The 20,428-nt window shown below is 46.0% G+C and overlaps 1 long non-coding RNA gene and 1 pseudogene across 1 annotated transcript; one reads left to right on the top strand and one right to left on the bottom strand.

The window, feature by feature from the left end:
* Nucleotides 1-271: 271 nt before the first annotated feature.
* Nucleotides 272-2,597, bottom strand: LOC125521076 (glutathione S-transferase 1-like; annotated as a pseudogene).
* A 6,157-nt stretch (nucleotides 2,598-8,754) lies between these two features.
* Nucleotides 8,755-10,934, top strand: LOC147962135 (uncharacterized). Its single transcript, XR_015611478.1, has 3 exons — nucleotides 8,755-9,085; nucleotides 10,326-10,455; nucleotides 10,542-10,934. It is a non-coding gene; the product is annotated as an uncharacterized LOC147962135 (long non-coding RNA).
* Nucleotides 10,935-20,428: the final 9,494 nt, after the last annotated feature.

Genomic DNA, 20,428 nt, shown 5'->3' with positions numbered 1-20,428 from the left:
TCTGGATTGATCGAGACGACTTGACCAACCAATCCAGTCACGCCTTTTCTTTTCCCCAATCGCGAACTACTGCGGAAGCAGTACGTCGGGCAACGTGGCATGCGCGAGTGTCCGCACCTTACGCCACTGTTAATGGGTTTGATTGCTATTCAGAATGGAACCAAGACAAATCATCTCCACACAACTTTCATTCCACAAAGTGTTGGATATTTATGTGGTTTTCAACATGGTTATTATTTAACACAAAGCACACACTACAACACCATTCTTTTTATGAAGCATCCATAAGCTCCATGACCTTCTTCACACTCGGCCGATCCATCATGCAATCAACCCACGCCTTCACACGCGGATACGCATCGAGCACCGACGAGCAGGGGCTGGCCAGCAGGTAGTGAGCCATGGGGCAATGGCTGAGGTCGGACAGGCTGATGAAATCTCTGGCCAGGTACCGGGATCTGGACAGACGCTCCTCGTAGACTCCGAGGGCCACCTTCAGCTTCTCCAGGTTCTCCTCGACGACCCTCTGGTTGGTCGTCCCGCCCATGAACATGGGCATGACGAAGCACTGGAAGGTGATCGCCGACATGGCCCTGTCGAAGTTGTGGGACTCAGCTTCGAGCCATGCGTCCACCGCCGCTGACTCGGCGAGGCTGTTTTCTCGGAGTAGATCGGACACGCCTTTGCGGAGTACGTACCTTGAAATCGCGCGCGACTCTGGGATGACAATATATATATACGAAATATAAATCATCTGAATAATGTTGTACAGAGCAATTTGTTCAGTTTGCAGTGAGTCAATTGTAAGAAACCACCACATTTGTGGCTAGGTTTGCAGAAAACCACCAACTCATTAATCTGTTGCAAAAAACACCGCAAAATCACTTAAGTCGTTGCAAAAAGCACTGATCGGGTGATCTAGCCCGTTTGATCACTTTCTGACAAGTGGGGCCTGGCTGTTAAGAGCTGACTTAGCAAAACATTGACACACACACACCCCCTAGAACTTTTAAAAAGTGCAATCAGCCCCCTCGGTGTGGACAACCTCAGCGCACTGGCCCTGCTGTCTGATTGGCATGGCGGCGCCCTCGTCGGCGTCGGAGACGGGTACGGCCGCGATAGAGGACAAGGAGGCGGCCCGGGTGTGCGCATTTTTGAGGCGTTGGCCTGCCGGTGCTGAAGCGATGTGGAGCACGCGTCGGAAGCCGAAGCAGAGGAGGGGAAGCCTCCTCTGATGTGGTCGGCGAAGAGAGTGGAGGGGGAGGAGGCGACGAGCTCCACCTGCTCGACAAGCCATTCCTGTCACCCTCCTCCATTGAAGAGGATGAGCTCGAGACGGAGCACCCGCTCTAGCGCTGCCATGGCAGAAGCACTCGCGGCGTCTGCGCCATCGAGGGAGGGAAGCGGGTGGGCTTCCAGCGGCGGCGACGGGAGCCAGTGGGGGCGGCGCGGTGACGGATCCAGCGGCGGCGATGGGAGCCAGTAGGGGCGGCGCGGCGACGGGAGCCAGTGGGGGCGGCAACGGGAGCCGGTGGGGGCGGCGCGGAGACGGGATCCGGCGACGGCAACAGGAGCCGGTGGGGGTGGTGCGGCGATGGGAGCCGGTGGGAGCTGATTAGAGCAAGGGACGGGGATTGGGAGGGAGGGTTTGATTGCTATTCATTTTTAGATACAGGGGTGTGTATGACATTTGGTTGCCAAGTCAGCACCTTACAACTCGGTCCTACCTGTCAGAAAGTGATTAAATGAGCCAAATCACCCGATCAGTGCTTTTTGCAATGACTTAAGTGATTTTGTGGTGTTTTTTTACAATGAATTAACGAGTTGGTGGTTTTCTATAAACCTAGCCACAAATGTGGTGGTTTCTTACAATTGACTCGTTTGCAGTCTATAGCTACACGAAATGTTGTTCTTTTGGGGGTTTTCTTGTGTTTGTGTGTCGATACGAGATATATAGAAATCTGAATGAATATTTATTCTCTCACCGAAAAGAATGAGATCGCCGTCCTAGAAAGCCGGGACCTGACCAAAGGGCTGCAAGGCAAATACAGAGTTGAACTAGGATCAGACATATTAAGCATGGCTAGCTAGAGTGCTAGACTACTTTCTGAATCTGAACCTGTACGCAGCCTAGCAACCATCACCCAAATTCTCAGCCGGGCAATCTAAGGGCATTCGTTATGGAAAAAGAAATCTCAGTGAGGCTGCTGGAAGAACTGAAGAAGAAGAGGTGAGCGGCACATACGCTGCGGGTGAGATGCGCGGGGCCCTTGTGGTCGCCGGCGGGGAGGTGGACGTGCACCAGCTCGTACTCGGCGCCGACCTCCTCCAGTGTCAGGACCCTGCTGATGTACACCTCTTAACTGAAGAACAGAGCAACTACTCTGAAGAAATCGACAGCGATGATGAAGCGGTACGCACCTGGGAACGGACGGCTGGGATGGAACAGATGGACATCAACGGTCGACAATGGTAACGGTTCTGTTCACCTTCACGCCGTTGCCGCCACCCTCCTGAAGCCTACAATGACGGAGCGCGTCTGGCACGGCGTCGCCACCAACCTGCCAGCTATTTAGCCCCTTCGAGACGTCTGTCATCTTTCCCTTTCTCCAAGTTGTAATGGCTAGCCTAAGTGTAGAACCCTAGACTACTTGGTAGAATTCGGGCAGATCCTCGATCTGAACCCCTGTATCTGTACTCTGTTCCTCAAAATTAATACAATCGGGGCTAGTTCGAGTAGTTGTGTTGTTGATCGGAGTAATTTGGTCCTGTCAATTGGTATCAGCAGCCAGTCGTTCCTCGGAGGCGATTCGGTCGAAGCAGGCTGTGGTTGGGTCTCGGCTTGGTAAAATTCCACAGCGGGTTGTCGATCGCGGCAGCGGAGTTCGTCGGAGGCGGATTTTGGCGGCGGAAGGGCGAGGTCACGGGCCAGGGTTGCAGACTTGTTCTGTTGTAAAATTCCAGAGCCGGTGATCGCCATGGCTACCAGGACGAAGCACATGGACGAGATCTCAGACGAGCTCGAAGCTCTTCAGAGCGAAGTCGCTGCGCTCGGCCTGAAACAGGACAAGATCCAGGATCAGATGGATCTAGTCAACAATCGCTTACAGACGATCGATTCCTTAGAGAAGCAATTGGGCAAGGTGGAACTCTTGGTGGAAAACAATTCCAAGGTCCAGCAGGAGATTTTCACTATCCCGAGGGAGATGCGGTCTGAAAATCCCAACCCACCCTCCCTTGTTTCTCAAACAGAAACAACAGTGGTTGTCCCACAGCGGCAAAATCAGTAAGCACAAGCAAAGACTCGGGAAAGAGAACTAGCAAATCAAGGGGCCACAACGGACCAGCAACGTGTGCAGCAATTCCAAGGGCAATCTTCAGGTACTGTTCGAAATGAGGGACAACAAGCACCAACACTAAGGAACACAGCAATGCAGTAGCAATCTGACAGCAATTCAATTCATGAAATCCATTTCCAAGGGACCTAAACTAGATTTCCCTAATTTCAGTGGTGAGAACCCATTGGGTTGGATCAGGCAAGTTAACAAGTACTTTCAGTTAGCACAAACTCCTAATGAATGCAAGGTGGATTTAGCACTCACCTATATTACAGGTCGAGCTGATAACTGGGTAAGAAGTGCCCAAATGGATAACAAAGCATTGTCATGGCAAGAATTCTGCAGAGCACTGTGTGACAGATTTGCAGATTCAAGTATTTATGAAGTACTTCAAAAATTCCATAATCTGAAGCAGAACACCCTGTCAGTAGCTTCTTACACTGACAAATTTGAGGAAATCATGGCAGTCGTCAGAGATGAGCACCCCTATTTGCAGGAGAACTACTACATAGTCAGCTTTATCAATGGACTGAAACCTAGCATACGATGCAATCTCAGACCACAAAGGCCAACAACTCTCAACCAGGCTTATTGGTTAGCCAGAGACTATGAAAGTGGTCTGCAAGCTAAATATCAGTCTTATCAGGATAAACAACTGCAGTATCATTCCACACAGCAACATAAAGCAACTATTCCAGCAGCACCCAACTTACATGTTCCACAAGCAGCACCTGCCACAAAGAAACCTGGTATATGCTGGAGATGCAATGGTCCATGGGCACCTGGACATAAATGCAAGCAAGCTCCTGCAATACATGCTATAACAGGAGAAAATGAGATCACAGACCTTTCTCCTGAAGAAGAAGCTCAACTGGCTGTCCTAGCAGCTGAAGGACATTTAACTGAAACCACAGCTGACTGTATGCACATCTCTGCACAAGCAGTTTCAGGGAACACTTCTTCCTCTACATTAGCAGTTCACATCTCTGTTGGGGGCAGACAAGGAGTTGCTTTGATTGACACTGGCAGCACAAATACATTCATTGATCTCAAGTTTGCCCTCAAGGCCAAGTGCCAACTCATAAACACACCCACCAAGAAATTTACAGTAGCCGGGGGAGGTTCACTCACTTCTGGTGCATGTGCTCAGTCCTTAAAATTCAGAATTGGCCAAGAAACATTCTGCAATGATCTGACAGTACTAGAACTGCAAGGATATGATATAGTGATTGGTTGTGACATGCTCAAAAAGCATAGCCCAATTTCCATGGACTTTGAAGAAAGAACTGTCACATTCACAAAGGACAAAGGTACTCAAATAACTTTTCCAGACTGCACTAGTACTGAACCACCAAAAGTTATTACTGCAGATAAGATGAACAAACTACTGGACAGTGGAGCAGTAGGTTTTGCAATGAGCTTACACTTCATGACCACTGGCCATCTCTCACCAGTACAAGAGCAGCACACACCTGAAGATATCTTGCAAGTTTTAGAGCAGTACAAGGGACAATTTCAGGAACCAACTGAACTACCACCAAAGAGAGAATGTGATCATGCAATTCCCCTTAAAGAAAACTCTACGCCTCCAAATGTGAGACCATATAGAGTTCCACACTTACAGAAAAATGAGATGGAACAGCAGATCAAGATCCTTCTGGCTAGAAACATCATACAACATAGCATGAGCCCATATGCATCTCCTGCTATTTTAGTCAGAAAAAAGGAGGTACTTGGAGACTGTGTATTGATTACAGAAAACTGAATGCACAGACAATCAAAAATAAATTTTCTATACCAGTGATTGAGGATTTATTGGATGAACTCTCCATGGAGCAGCAATATTCAGTAAATTGGATCTCAAGTCAGGATATCACCAGATCAGAATGAAACCTGAAGATATACACAAAACAACATTCAGAACATATTCAGACCACTTTGAGTTCTTGGTCATGCCTTTTGGTCTCACTAATGCTCTTGCAACCTTTCAAGCACTGATGAATAGGATATTTGCACCTTATTTAAGGAAATTTGTCTTGGTTTTCTTTGATGACATCCTGATTTTCAGCAAAACCCCAGAGGAACACAAGGAGCATTTAAAGATAGTGTTGGACATCTTGGAAAAACACAACCTCTTCCTCAACAGATCCAAGTGCACATTTGGTACAGACACTGTTGAATATCTTGGTCATGTGATCTCTGCACAAGGTGTTGCAACAGACCCTGAAAAGATCATAGCAGTGAAACAGTGGCCTATTCCAACCAACCCTACTGAAATAAGGAGTTTCTTAGGGCTGGCAGGGTACTACAGGAGATTCATCAAAGATTATGGGTTTATTTGCAGACCACTTCATGACTTGTTGAAGAAGGATTCCTTTCTATGGACAGAGACACACACCAGAGCATTTCAGACATTAAAGGAAAGTCTAACAAATGCACCAGTACTGGCTCTCCCAGATTTTTCTATACCATTTGTCCTGGAATGTGATGCTTCAGGAGCTGGAGTGGGAGCTGTCCTTATGCAGAACAACAAACCTATTGCCTACTACAGTAAATCACTAGGTCCAAAAGCACCTGCAATGTCCACCTATGAAAAAGAGGCAATAGCAATTTTGGAATCTTTAAGGAAATGGAGACACTATTTTCTGGGATCCTCTTTAATCATAAAAACAGACCACCAAAGTTTGAAGTTCATCACAGAACAGAGAATCTCAGAGGGCATCCAGCACAAGCTAATGTTGAAACCGTTGGAATTTAATCATGTCATTGAATATAAAAAGGGAAAGGAGAATAGAGTTGCTGATGCTCTTTCTAGGAAACCACACATCATGTCAATTTCAATGGCAGTGCCCAGCTGGACTGATAACATAGAGCAATCTTACCAGAATGATGATACATGTAAAAGTCTTATAACAAGAATTACTGCAGGAGCAACAGACCTCACTTCCTATTCCTACATTGCTGGCATACTCAGATACAAGGGCAAGATTTATGTAGGTAATGATGAGGTTTTCCAACAGCAGTTGCTCTCCACTTTCCACTCTTCTCCTATTGGGGGTCACTCTAGAATTAGAGAAACTTATCACAGAATTCACATGATTTTCCGCTGGCCTAAACTCAAAACAATGGTGGAGACTTTTGTGCAGCAGTGCCCAGTGTGTCAGAGGTCCAAAGGTGAACACTGCCACTATCCTGGGTTGCTAGATCCACTCCCAATTCCTGATATGGCTTGGAGGCACATTTCTATGGACTTTGTGGAAGGATTGCCCAACTCCCAAGGGAAGGATGTGATCTTAGTTGTGGTTGACAGATTCACTAAATACTCCCATTTTATTGCTCTGTCTCACCCCTTCAGTGTCACTACAGTACTGCAAGCCTTTATTGACAATGTGTTCAAGCTCCATGGCATGCCTGTGTCTATAGTGACAGATAGAGACATGATTTTCACTAGTAATTTCTGGCAAGCTCTGTTTAAATCCATGGGAGTTAAATTAAACATGAGCACAGCCTACCATCCTCAATCTGATGGACAAACTGAGCGTGTGAACCAGTGCTTGGAAGCTTACCTCAGGAACATGGCTTTTAATGAGCCAAAGAAATGGTACTCTTGGTTAGCCCTAGCAGAATGGTGGTTCAACACATCTTACCATACAGCAACAAAATTCACACCATTTCAGTGTCTCTATGGATTTCCCCCACCTCAAATAGGAGAAGTGTCTATACCTGGACCCACTGACTCAGAAGCACTGGCATTTCAACAGCAGAAAGACCATATACAACAACAGCTCAAACACAACTTGATCATAGCACAACAGAGAATGAAGAAGTATGCAGACAGAAACAGAACAGATAGACAGTTTCAGGAAGAAGAAATGGTCTACTTAGAAATGCAGCCATACAGGTTAGCAGCCTTCAACATAAGTACAGGACTGAAGCTGGCTACTAAATTCTATGGGCCTTACAGAATCTTACAAAAGATTGGCAACTCCTCATACAAACTGTTACTACCTGAAGATGTACAGATACACAATGTATTCCATGTCAGTCAATTGAAGAGACACTTGGGGCCCTTGGCCGTACCAGCTCCAGGTCTGCCGTTGGTGGATGAGTCGGGCAAGATAACAGTTTCTCCTGTTCTGGTGCTGGAAACTCGAGCAGTCCCACGTCCACCAAAACTTGTTACTCATATGGCTTGTCCAGTGGCTTAACATGTCCCCTGAAGAAGCAACTTGGGAAGACGCAGACTTCATCAAGTCAACCTTCCCTGAGTTCTTCAACTCCACCATTCGCTCATGGTTTCCAACACCCGATCCTTGAGGGTAAGGATCGTCTTTAGCGGCGGGCAATTGTCAGGACCCTGCTGATGTACACCTCTTAACTGAAGAACAGAGCAACTACTCTGAAGAAATCGACAGCGATGATGAAGCGGTACGCACCTGGGAACGGACGGCTGGGATGGAACAGATGGACATCAACGGTCGACAATGGTAACGGTTCTGTTCACCTTCACGCCGTTGCCGCCACCCTCCTGAAGCCTACAGTGACGGAGCGCGTTTGCCACGGCGTCGCCACCAACCTGCCAGCTATTTAGCCCCTTCGAGACGTCTGTCATCTTTCCCTTTCTCCAAGTTGTAATGGCTAGCCTAAGTGTAGAACCCTAGACTACTTGGTAGAATTCGGGCAGATCCTCGATCTGAACCCCTGTATCTGTACTCTGTTCCTCAAAATTAATACAATCGGGGCTAGTTCGAGTAGTTGTGTTGTTGATCGGAGTAATTTGGTCCTGTCAATTGGTATCAGCAGCCAGTCGTTCCTCGGAGGCGATTCGGTCGAAGCAGGCTGTGGTTGGGTCTCGGCTTGGTAAAATTCCACAGCGGGTTGTCGATCGCGGCAGCGGAGTTCGTCGGAGGCGGATTTTGGCGGCGGAAGGGCGAGGTCACGGGCCAGGGTTGCAGACTTGTTCTGTTGTAAAATTCCAGAGCCGGTGATCGCCATGGCTACCAGGACGAAGCACATGGACGAGATCTCAGACGAGCTCGAAGCTCTTCAGAGCGAAGTCGCTGCGCTCGGCCTGAAACAGGACAAGATCCAGGATCAGATGGATCTAGTCAGTAATCCGGGTTGTTTTTCTCTAGTTTTTAAAATTTTGGTAAAATCAAAACAATGTTTTTGTGTTTAAAAAATCATGTATTAGAAAAAATACAACTGTTACGGTGATTGGCGATTTTACGAGGCGTCCATCCACCTAAATCCAACAGTAGAAAAATAGAAGTTACAAGGAGTTACAAAACTAAAATTACGAGAAATTACAAATGACGACGGGACCATTACAAATTTTGGTGTGGTCAGTTAGTTATTTTGAGGGTAGATCGGTCATTTTTTTTGGAAAATTCCCCATGACAATGTCATCTCCTGATCCACTCGTCTCATCTCAGCGGAACCTTGCCCCGCGGCAGCCCTGGAATACCACCGTCCAGAAACTCCCCGGCTACCTCCCGCAGCGCCGGCGCGAGGACCTGGGCGACGGGGCGGGGCGAGGTCCTGTAGGCAACCCCCGGCTGTGCTTGGTCGTAGCGGTAGCGAGAGGGAGCCGCGGGCGCGAGGACACGGGTCAGGAGCTGGCCGAAGACGCCGGTGTGAGGACCTTGGCTTGGGGCCGCTCCCCCACGGCCCTGCCGACGCCGGCGTGAGTTCCTGGAGTCGAAGCCCCGGCTGGGCTTGGCGTAGTGGTCGACCAACGGAGCAAGGTACCTCGCCCCTGCTCTCATCTATTCCCTCCCTCCCTGCCTGCACGTTCAGCGTCGACCAACTGCTCCTTTCACCACCTTGAAATAAAGATCCAGTTAGTAGTTGAGTAGTGACCACACCTAATGTAGCTATTGCAGAACATGGTTCGTATTGTTCCCCTGAAACTCTGAATCTTGTGTTTGGTGTTATTTGTAAAACCAAGTACTAGTAGAACATGATTCGTATTTGATCAAGCTGACAGGTGGCAATACCCCTCTGCTGCCATGACTTTCACAGTTGTCAAGGCCTATAAAATTTTCATTCGGGAGACTACAACCATTCCTGCCATTGCCTGGCTTTGGAAAGCCTGCACTCAACTGAAACATAAAATCTTTTTCCGGTTGTTGATTAACAACATGCTTAACACCACAGAGCTCCTTCGAACGAAGAATTTCTTCATTCAGGACACAGGTGTGTCATGTGTGATCAGTATGTCCTAGAAACCAGAGATCGTCTATTTCTTCACTGCAATTTTGCACAAATTTGCTGGAAATATGTTTGCCCCAATTCGTCTCCTCTGTCAGAAGGGATTCAGGGTCAGTTTAGTAACTTGAACACCATGCTTCATATTTCATTTGCCATGGACAGAATCATTTTGATTTTTTGGGCCATATGGAACACTCGCAGTGAGTTCATTTTCAGAGATATCACTCCCAGTCTATATGCTTGCAGAAGCAGATTCAAAGATGGGCTTCAATGGTTGGTCCACAGAGCCAAAATAAAATCATATGCTACACTCTCAGATTGGGCTAAATCTTTCAGATAGCAAGCACTGATTTTTGTACTTTCTTATTGTATTTGTACTTTGTAGGCCTAGCTTTTTCTTTTCTTGTACATAACTATATACTTCTAAAAAATCTACAAAAATGCTCTGGGGAAGAAATTCCTACAGGTTCGAGTCAGAAAACTAGTGAAAGTGAACTCTTTTTTTATGTCATAACCCCATACGTTATTTCCAATAATCTTCATAGCCACAACCTCCACAAAAATAATTTGTATCATAGCCACATGTCGAGTTCCACCGAACTATTAAATGTCTTTCACTTATAGTGCCAGATACCAATTTTGATGAATGTCTTTTTGTAAGTATCCATACTTTTGTAGGCATCTTTCCTCAAGGATAACTCATGTATCCTAATAAATGTACTCCATTCGCTTGAATTTACAAGGCTTATTTGATTTGTCTTTACATTAAAATAGGTTGGCAAAAAAGGAGCATTTCAAAGCATGGCATTATCTCAGCATAGTCACAACGTAGGGGGAGCACGTCGTTAGCAACTTTGAAGGCCACGTTGTTGCAATCTTCCAAATGTGCTAGCAGCAAAAAAAGGTGAGTGCATATTGTTAATCTCCTTGAAACAAAACACTCTTCTTCTTCTTTCAAATTGCTTTACTGACCATGCTCTGTTTTTCAAGGATGAGTAAATTACAGGCAAGCAGGAACCAGCAGCTGCTTCTTCCATCAATTCTTCAATCTTTGCTCCATATTTTTGCTCAGAACTATCCATCGGTTCCTAGTTTGCATAGAGGCTGAACTTCTTGTTTCAAATACTTGGAGACGCTTTTGATCCAGTGGCAACTTGCAGGCATAAATAATGTACGTTATAATGTCACTGAAGGGAGTTTCACAGTTCTTATTGTATGTCATGGACGCTGTCAGATTATGGTCAATCCATTTCATGCAGTTTACTTTCATTTCTTGCGAACATATGTCATGTACAATAAATTTCAGAGTCCAGACAGAAATCTAGGAACCAATGATGTTTATCAAGTGAAAGAAATTGCATTATGGCATGTTTACAGGGATCAAATCTCTGCGCTGATGCTTGAATTGAAGCGGTGTTTGTTCAGACTAATGCTATCAAGATACATGAGAACAGAGTTTCGTACTTGAAGTGAGCAAGGCATGCTCCGAGGTACATCCCCTGAGCCTGAACTAGTGAACGTTGAACGCCTGAAGACAAGTGCGCGATTGCGGGGTGTTCTTTCCGCCGCCCCGCCCTCCCCTCAACCTCTCCCCACCACCGTGCAACAACCACCCGCGGCCATCCCTCTAAATCTACTAACCCCTTGAAATTCTCCGGCGAACCTGCACCACCCCCACCCCTAAGATAGACAAGGGGGGAGATGCTACCCCCTGCTACACCCCTTGCACCCTAAGATGGGCCCGAACGACTAAGATGGATACTTGTAAGCTCGAAACGAGTAAGATCCGTACTTACGAGCTTGAACAAGTAAGATCCGTACTTGTGTGCCTGAACGCCTCATAGTTGTACTTGCGAGCCTAGACGACTCAGAACGGTACTTATGTGCCTGGAGAATTAAGGATGGTACTTTTGACCTCGGACGACTCCCAGTGATTCGTAGTGGTATGTGTGGGCCCTATGACCCAGAGTGATTCGTGGTGGTATTTGTTAGCCCGGACGATCCAGAGTGACTAGTAGTGGCATTGATGGTTCGGACGACGTAAAGGGGCACCAGGTGGTATTGGTGGCCCGACCCATAGTGGTACTTGTGGGTACACAACTAGCACCATGGGTAGTTCAACTCCACTACTAGATATGGGGCGTTTGAACCCTCGACTAGCACTTCAGTGTGTCTTGACACAATACTACCACTACGGCTCGTCCGGGCGACTAATATAAGATCGGTGCTTGTGGGTCTAGAAGGACTAATGTCGGTTCTTGTAGGCTTGTGGGTCCAGCCGACTAAGATCGATATTTTGTGAGCCTGAATGACTAAGATCGGTACTTGTGGGTGGGCCCGAACGATTAAGATAGTAGCGAGACCGAACGGGTAAGGCCGGTACTTGTGGGTCCGGACAACAAATATTGATACTTGTGTGCCCAAACGACTAAGATCAATAGTAGTAAGAACAAATGAGTAATATCGATACTTGTGGGTCTGGACAACTAAGATCGATACTTGTGGGGCCGAACGACTAAGATCAATAGTACTAAGAATGAACTAGTAAGATCAGTACTTCTTGGTCTGGACGACTAAGATGATATTTGTGGGCCCGAACGACTAAGATCGGTATGTGTGGACCAGGACTACTATGATCGGTACTAGTTAGCCCAAACTAGTAAGATCGGTATTTGTCGGCCTAGACAACTAAGAGTGATACTTGTGGGCCCAAACAGCTAAAATGTTAGGCTGTGAGTTTTTGTCTTCTGTATGTTTTCACTCATGTCGGGACAAAGGGTATCCTTAATGACATCTACTTTACGATTTTGTTCTTCAAGAGGTTGGAATTTTTATCTATCTTTCGTATCGTCGGATTAATTTACATTATCTGTCGAGTTTCATCATTCTTTTGAAGTGAAATACTTTGTTGGTGTTTTTGTCTTTGAACTTCCATGTGAAAATGGTGTTGCCTGGACAAACTTGTCCTTTACACCATATTTTGTCCATGAATGCAAGATGGTTGCCAAAGTAGACGTGTAGATAGCTCACTACCAGAAACCACCTTATATCGCACTGGCAACAATCTGTACTTCTACCTTGTGGTCCTCGGTTCGAGACAAGTTGACCAATTTTTGGAATGTTTTTCTTTCGGAGAATAGGGATCCAATCTATGATAGAACTGTACTTACCCACCAAACATTATTCTTTGCATAGCGCAATTGTGATCTCATTGTATTATGCACCTGTAAAATATATAAGGAGGTAATGACAAGAATAGGCGTGCAATCTAGCAGCCCCAACTTTATCAATCTTGAGGAGCCCCGGCAATACAACGCCCAACAAGATCATGCGCCCGTCTAAATTTCTTTAAACCGCAAGGCGAGCAATACAACCCCCAATACACACACACACACAAACCCACAAATAAAAAAAATGTAACTCATTACTTCGCCACATTTGAAGAATGCAATCAAGCTACAGGGATGGAAAACCACACGGCCTAGTTCATCAAAACAATGTTGCTCATATAACCGTAAGATTAGGCATTTGCTATAGGCAGATAGCAGCAGGGAAACCTGGTATGATCCCAAACACATCCCATTCAGATCAGTTCCACCTCACCAACAGTATTTCCAATCTTCATATGTACATGACCTCAAAATGCCGCCGTTGAAACAAGTCCCTGCACCGCAACGTCCATCATGGACGCCCACAGTCACAGACCATGTGAGCAAACATTAGTCCTACTTCTTTTGGTCAAAAGTATTAGTAACTTTTCCTAAATAAATGAGGCAGCAACTTTGCTAGAATAAAAAGACACTTGCAACCTTGTAAAACCCTGAAGTCCAACTCTATTAAGTTCCATTCAATAAAAAACAATAGGAGTAGATATTTTAAACGAAAGATAGATCCCGGTTCCCTAAGAAAAGCAAACAACATTAAAGGAAGTTCGTACTGAAGTATCACATTGTGATGACAAGATTTCATTTGCTCTCTACTCACTTTCACGGTCCAGTCTTATTATCTTTGAGCACTAAAATTTGTAGAAAGCATGATTAAATAATTTATGATATGAAGGATATAGATGCATTGGTCAGGCTTCATGGTAAGTAAACTGTAATCACTAGCAGAATTCGTTGTAATCTGGGAAATTGAACATATTAACCTGAGTACCTAACAAAATAAATAGCCACACTTTGAAAAGGGCATGTTTGAGTCATTGTTAATTTAACAGAATTTTCTCCTTTTGACCTTACATCAGCAAATACACAATTGTATCACAAAGTAGCAAATGACTGGAAGCATGCAAAACAATTGTATCTAACATTTCAGATTAATCACTCACCATGCAAGGCAGAAGTCGAGTATTTTGTATCTAACTCCAGAACAGCACCTTCATAAGTTCATGATTGTGTACTTGTCACCAGCAACAAAGTGTCAACCAATTAGAAGTAGTATTACTAAAGACTTGAGCATGCTTAGTTACAGAGAATGGAATACTTGCAGAAAATAGTACTACCACAAAATAGGAGTACCTAACAGCGCATGATATAAAAGTTGTAGATTAGATCGATGGCAAGGCCAGCTCAGACTGTTATGTACACGTATCATATGCATATGCCCACACAATCAGGACTGTTTCCATCATCCTACCACAAAACATGCTTAGTTATTACAGAGAATAAAATACTATTCACCTGTGATTACTTGATAATAGGACCACAAGCGCAATAGTTCCCTACCACGAAACCCCTTGTAGCTAAAAGTTTGCTGCCATCATCTCCTACACAACATCTATGCACCTACCTTTAGTGGGCGGGAAGGTCGCCGGCGGCGCTGACTAAGGCAGTAGGGTATCTGACGTACGGTGTAGAGCAGCAGTTCCATTAATTAGACGTGCAAGCAATCCTTGTGAGTAACGATTTATACTGAATCCCAAAACAAGAAAATGCAGAGCAGGAACTGAACTGGGGATTGATTAATTCCTGAAAAAAGAACAAATTTTGGTGTTTTCCAATCTTCCATTACTCAGAGTTGAAGTCAACATAGATCAATCAAGAACCGAAGAGAAAAGGGGTTGTGGGGGAGATGAACCTGGATGGCAGTCTGGCGGAAGGGGTTAGGGAAGAGGCCGGAGCCGTTCCATGCCTTGCCGACGAAGTTCCCGATGACGGCGTACAGGGTCGGCCGGCACGCGGATTGGATGCGCCGCGACGTAGCGCCTGCAGTACTGCCGACCGACCGGAACCTGCGGTAGGAGCGACAACAAGGTCGCGGACTGCCGCTTCTCGCCTGGATCGGGGTCACCGCGTGGGGATGATCCAAACAGCGAACCGAGCTACCTGTCTACGAGCGGGATATGCGGCGGTGACGGCGGCGGCTATGCGAGGGAAAACTGGGACGGCCTCTGAACGTGCCGTGTCGTGAGGAACGGAAACGGACGAGAGACTCAAGTACTATTATACCCTTTTAGAAAGAAAGAAAAATTTAAAATGATTTTCCCAAATCTAATGGCTAGAAATAACCCGAGGTAGAGTTACATGAAATTACAAATCGTAACTCCCCAATCACCTTAAATTCAAAAAAGTTCGCGTGTTAGAAAACAAGTTCATGAATTCAAAAAAGTTCGCGCATTTGAAAAAAGTTCACATAATTGGAAAAAAAAGTCCATGAACTTCAAAAGTTCACAAATTCAAAACAAGGACTTGCATAAAAAGTTCGCGCATTTGAAAAACATTCATGGATTTGGAAAAAGTCCCCTCATTTCAACAATGCTCACAATTCAAAGAAGGTTGATGAACTTGAATAAAAGTTCATGCATTTAGAAAACATCCATGGATTTGAGAAAACTTCACAGATTTAAAAAAAAGTCTGTGCATTTGAAAACATCCTATTGGCGAGCTTTGTGGGCCCGCTTCTTCGCTCCTGTGTGTCTGGTTCGACTAAGCTAGTCCTTGTTTCTGGTTTTCTCTCGTTCCTGTTTCTAGTTTTCTTTTGTTCCTGTTTCCGGATCTACTTCGCACTTTTCTTCCAGTGCTTTGACGCAAAAGGAAATAGGAGTTCTGGAACAAATGCCAAAAATAATTAAGGGTCTACATAAAGGAAATTCTTTTCCAACTCTGTACTGCATGGAACAGAAAAATAAAAACAAACAGGAATTTGCATCACTCAAAAACACTTTTGTTCATTGATTATAAAAGATTCCGTAGATTCAAAAAAATGTTCAAGCCGCTGAAAATTATTCTTGACTTAAATTTTGTTCATAATTACAAATTTAGTTTAAAATTTATTTTCGGATTTAAAAATTCTCGGAGATTCAAGAACTGTTAAAAGCATGCAAAATTGTTCATCCATTCAAATAATTGTTTGTTGATTTAAATTTTGTTCACCATATAAAACAATCATTGATTTAAATAATTGTTTATTTCAAAAATGCTTTCAGAATGTTTTGACTTTTTATTGAATTGCTACTTTATTTTTTCATATAGGGTGTATATACACCTAGGAATCAAACGTTCCCATCCTACGACAAGTCAGACGCCTACTGTAAGCGTTATGAGCTAATCGTGGCTAGCGGACAGCCATCCAACCCGAGAATGATGTTTCAATTGCCAAATGGTGCAACAAGTTCTAATCTCTACACCTAAATATCAGCCTCGCAGGTCACAGCCTAGAGACCAGAAACCCTAGCCGCCGCCACCGCCAAGAGAGCCAACCCTTCTAGCGGCTCCCCTTTGCCAGCGACCTCTTGGTCATTGGTGGTGAGGGAGGTCGTCGGATCCTACGCGTGCGGATCGTTTTAGGTTTAGGTTCTAGACCCCTAGTAATTTAGGTTTTTGGATCATTAATTCGACGTCTTGGCTTCAGCGGTAGCGACAACGATGTTGAGTAAACAAAATCCGGATTCTTCTCTGGCGAGGCGATCGTCTCTATTGTCAGTGATGGATGTGGGAAGCTGTCTATTCAAGCGGCGGTGTCGTGGCGGCGACGACATCCTTGTGGTGAACGTGCGTCCTCGGGCTCCACCGTTGCGACGGCAGCTGCTCCGACTCGGCACAGAGCTTGGGAGGCAGTCCAGGACGGATGCAAATCGTGGTCTGCATCAACGATATCTAAAAGAAGAAACTTGTGCTGGGTTCGTGGTTGATGGATGAAGGTATGGTTTTTTTTCCTTCGACATCTTAGTCATGATGGGGTGTCAGATTTGGAGTTTAATGACGTGTCCCGTGTGTTGCCCCGGTCTAATTCATTCGACAACAATGGTTTCACTTTTGGTGAGTTACCTTGAAGGTCCGCAAATCTGCATACCAGCGATGGAGCCGTGTCGAGTTCGGGTAAGGAGGAGATCCGTCATTTTTTCCTACAGTGTCTACTGTGGTGGTGCCGGAGACAGGTGACCGGCGTTGGTTTCAAGTTCAGAGATGTTCTGTTGTCTTTTTAGTTTTGTCATGTTGATCTATGTGAGTTGTATTTTAATCTTTATGATATATAAATGAGACACGTATTACCACACAAAAAAATGATGCACCAAGTTTCCTAGATAAAAGATTGTGAAAAGAATCATTTTCTAACACAAAATATTCACGACAACGAGATATTAACTGGCACGCCAAAGTTTTTTTGTAATAGTACCGAACTACTTCAGCTTCCTTCGATCCGAATCGAACGGCGACTCTCTCGGTCCAAACGCCAACGTCCCGTTTTGATTTCTTTTCCTCTGTTTTATTAGCTATATACGAGGGATCGAACGATCTCCTCTCCGTACGCCCCTGTACCATTTTTTCCCTTTATTTTACTTCCGGTTTTTCCCGGTGAATTTTTCCTTGTCTTTCCTCCTTTCCCCCCCATGGTTTATCTATCGATTTCTTGCTGCGAGCGAGAAAAATAAACTAAGTGTAATGGGGACTCGAACCCTGGTTGTAGTTGTAGGCTACACAAAACCAACTAACCAACTAATCTAGGTTCACCCAACACACATTATATAAAACATCACCAGATATACTCCCTCCTTCCATCTATATAGGGCCTAATGCGTTTTTCAAGACCGCGTTTGACTATTGACAAGATTAATAGTACATGACATGCATAATGTGAAAATTATATCATTGAAAGCTCCTTTCACATACGAATTTGACGATGTGCTTTGTATAACTTGCATGTCATATATTATTGCTCTAACATTTGGTTAAACTTAGCCTCAAAAAACGTATTAGGCCCTATATAGATGGAAGGAGGGAGTAGGATAGATTTCTCAAAAAAATTGCATTTCACAAAGTGTACAACAGCTAATTCATGAATCATACAAATAATTTATAATGTCATTCTACGGGAATCAACATTCTTTCTGAAACAAACCAACTATATAATGTTTTATCTCAATGCACAATTTCTCAACACATGGTGCCCAAACGTTTAAAATCTCCTTAAAATGAATTATAGTATGTGTTCAACATGGGCCTTGGTCCATCATAGTATGGGTCAAATATACAACCATTTGAAATTTGCAAATCATATTGGTATAGTATGACATGATGAATTAAGTACGGGGTGTGGGCTCCACTGTATCTATTGTGTGCGGATACACACACACAAAAAGAATTCTTTCGGCCATTGTTGATACATTGACTACCGTACAGACATGATTTAGCACATAAATAGTTGGCAATATCTCAAGTTAGCACAGAAGATTTCAAGTGGTTTGGAAATACGTAAACATTTGTTTATTTTAAAATGATTATTTTAGTTGTTGTTGGACCACTTTATAAGTTCCTAGGGATTAATTGGTGTCAACATGACAAATGATCAGGGGCATTTGTAGAATAATGCCAACATAGTTTTACTGTTTGAAGGAATATTATTTTGACTTGCTATTTTAAATTTAAATTTGACTTTGATTTTTATCAAGTGGCATACTGGAGTCATTATCCTTCTTGCCTTAGAAATCACTGACACTTGGTTGGTGAGACATCGATAAGTCAGGGCTGGAATCCATCGCTCTACAATGAACAAGCCTATGATACATTCTTGAAAGACAGCCTTTTGGACACTACACAAAAGAAGGGGCTTGTCACCTTTGTTGTGGACCCATTGAACCCCAAAGCCACATGAGGCAAGAAGCATGCTGCCGTCCGGATTTTCGACTCCTTTGTGCGCAAGCATAAAACCTCCGGTTATAGTGGCACAAAGTACATCTCTCTAATCACCACTGTTAGAAGGGAGAGAGGGATTGGTGGAATAGTTCATGGGTCTGTCTAGGACACATCTAGATGTGACATAGTTATGTCACATCTAACCTGATGTCCACTATGTTTGTGGTCTATTTTTTTTGTCCCAGCTTTATTTTCTGTTCCTTGTTGCTGCGTTATTTGTGGGAGCTTAGATGTGACATCCTTAGAAAACATCTAGATGTGAATTAGACAAACTGATAGTTCATTGTATTGCTTGAGCCTCGTGGGCACATATATAGGAGTACAATCATCTACTCGAAGTACAAGACAAGCTAGAACAAATCCTAGTCTATCTCGTCTTTCCTAATAAACATTATACTCAACATCCCCCCGCAGTCACAACGGTAGCGACGCAGACGGTGAGACTGGAGAAGAATCCGAAGGCAAGCCGACGGACACCCCCTCACAGTCGTAACGGTCGACGCATCGCGGAGTCATGACTGGAGTGGCAACCGACGAGGTTGCTCAAGCAAGGCGGTAGCCCTTTGTGCCGTTTGTCGATGTAGCCGAGAGCGTGGGTGGTGGAGCCATGGTCGAGGTAGCCGTGCGAAGAATGTCGTGGTCGATGTCGAGTCGGGGTAGCCGGTGTCGAGGAAGTCGTCGTGGAGCCGCGGGCGCAAGAGGGCGCCGAGTTAGCATGGGCGCAGTGGTGTCGAAGTAGGAGTGCGCCGGGAAGAAAATGTTGTTGACGATGCGCCGCGGCGGGTTTGCCAAGCCCGGGGACACATCGCGGACGAAGGCACGCACCGGTGTTGCCAGCACCAGGCATGCGTAGACGGACGAAGACGAAGTTGACAAAGCGCCGACCAAGCTTGCCAGGCCCGGGGACACGTCGTGGATGAAGGCACGCATCGGTGTTGCCAGCACCGGGCATGCGTAGATGAGGGACCTGCACGAGCTGTACGCCATGTCGGAGAAGTCAGAGGGGCCAGCAGAGAAGAACTCGACGACGATTGCGGCGTCCATCGGCGCGGTGCCGATGTCACCAACGGTGGTCGGAGTAGACGAAGTGGCGGGGTAGATGACGGCGACGCTGGCGACGGGCTGGTGCTGGACAAAGACGAACGGGGTGGACGGGCGGCGGCGGCAGCTACGGAGGTAGCCGTGGCGGCGGCTAGGTTAGAATTGCGGCGGCGGTGCTCGAAGTAGGCGAAGAACCCTGACAGTGTGACGAAGACCGACGCGGACGGTGGCGTTCCCGCGCCAAGGAAGACGGCGCGGCGCATACGACGGGAGGTCGACGCGCGATGACGGCGGAGCTGACCATGGGCCGCGGCGCTACGGCCCGAAGGGGCGACGCAGCGGCGGCATGCGGGTCAGGGCGACGGCGGGGACCCCGCGCCGCGACACTGCGGCCTGAAGGGGCGACGCAACGGCGGTGCGCGAGTCGGTGCAGCCGCGGGGACGTCCTCGGGGCGGCGGCGGGGACCGCGTATCGCGGCACTACGGCCCGAAGGGGCGACGCAGCGGGGACGCACGAGTCGATGCAACCGTGAAGAGAACCACGGGGCGGCGGCGATGCAGCCCGATGCTCGATCGGTGGAGAGGCACGCTGAACTCGGGGACGATCTTCACGGGACCTGCGGAGGCGCGCATAGCCGACGGGCCAGGTCGGTCGCGCGGCGTAGATGAGGCGGATCGCGGCGGCGAGCGGGTTATCAAGCCGAT

The sequence above is a fragment of the Triticum urartu genome, chromosome 7A (assembly GCF_056163025.1).
Source record: "Triticum urartu cultivar PI428250 chromosome 7A, HENAU_Tu73, whole genome shotgun sequence".
NCBI lineage: Eukaryota > Viridiplantae > Streptophyta > Magnoliopsida > Poales > Poaceae > Triticum > Triticum urartu.
Note: the sequence above shows the minus strand (reverse complement) of the source record. Positions and strands in the feature narration are given on the sequence as shown.